Below are 1,340 nucleotides of genomic sequence, written 5' to 3'. Positions count from 1 at the left end.
AGGCAGAAGAATCACTTGAACCTGGGAAGGGGAGGTTGCAGTGAGCTGAGATCGTGCCACTGCACTCCAGCCTGGTGACAGAGCAAGATTCCGTCTCAAATGAAAAGGAGGGGGGATATATTTAGAATTTGAAGATAAAATAGAATTATTAGGTCCAAAATTTTCTCAAATTCTGATGCTTTTAAATCACAAATAGCAATTAATATTATCATGAAGGAAAGTAGATTGTTAAATAATGAAGAATTATGTAACAAGAGCTGTTAAAAATAGTACTTGAGTGCTTCCTTCAATAGCACATATAATAAAATTGGGATGACAGCGAAGATTAGCACGTCCCCTGCATGAAGATGTTATGCAAATTCATGAAATGTTCCATATTTTATATTAATAAAAGTTTTTTTTAAAGATTAAAACTAGTACTTGATCAATTGTGGTCAAAATTCTTCACCAATATTGGAAAAATTATCTTAGCTGCCCCAATTAAAATTCAAATAAATCCATCAAAACTTTTTCCAAACCTTAAACAATATTCTCTAAGATCAGAGGCATAGGAAGGGATAAGATCTATTGGATTATATGAAAAGAGGCTTGATTATTTTTTATACAAGCTCATACTCCAAACAGTAGAGGGTGGAGATTTGCACAGAATCTGAGGGCAATTAATAACATAGTCATTCCTCACATCCAATGGTTACCAAACCTGCATACGTGTTGACTGCCATCTCAACTGAAGGTGTGTTCTTTACTGTAAGAGACCTATGTGGCTCATTCTTCAGCATTCCTGTGGATAAAGATGATCAATTTCTCTTTACCTTCACTTGGGAAGATAGACAATACACATGAACAGTTATGCCTCAGGGATATACTGAGAGTACAACTTATTTTTCACAAATATTAATAGCAGACCTTTCAGATGTTGACTTCCTTAAGAAATACACCTTGATACAGTATGGAGACAATTTACTTCTGTGCTCAGGAGATAAACAAACCTACATAGAGGATGGAATTTATTTATTACAATGATTAGTTTCAAAGGAACACAAAGCCTCAAAGAAAAAACTTCAATTCTGTCAAAAATAAGTAAGATATTTAAGTTAACTAATATCAAAGGAAAGCCTCTTTATCAATTCAGCTAGAATAAAAAGAATATTGGGCTGAGTGCGGTGGCTCACACCTGTAATCCCAGCATTTTGGGAGGCCGAGGCAGGCAGATCACGAGGTCAGGAGTTCAAACTCAGCCTGGCCAAGATGGTGAAACCCCGTCTCTACTAAAAATACAAAAATTAGCCGAGCACAGTGGCAGGCACCTGTAATCCCAGCTACTCGGGAGGCTGAGGCTT

General features: G+C 36.6%; 1 non-coding gene across 1 annotated transcript; it reads left to right on the top strand.

The window, feature by feature from the left end:
- Nucleotides 1-277: 277 nt before the first annotated feature.
- On the top strand, nt 278-382 carry LOC115835605. The gene has a single exon (XR_004030643.1). It is a non-coding gene; the product is annotated as a U6 spliceosomal RNA (small nuclear RNA).
- The last annotated feature ends 958 nt before the right edge of the window (nt 383-1,340 follow it).

This window comes from Nomascus leucogenys, chromosome 6 (genome assembly GCF_006542625.1).
Source record: "Nomascus leucogenys isolate Asia chromosome 6, Asia_NLE_v1, whole genome shotgun sequence".
NCBI classification, from domain to species: domain Eukaryota; kingdom Metazoa; phylum Chordata; class Mammalia; order Primates; family Hylobatidae; genus Nomascus; species Nomascus leucogenys.
This window is presented reverse-complemented; position numbering and strand designations above follow the sequence as displayed.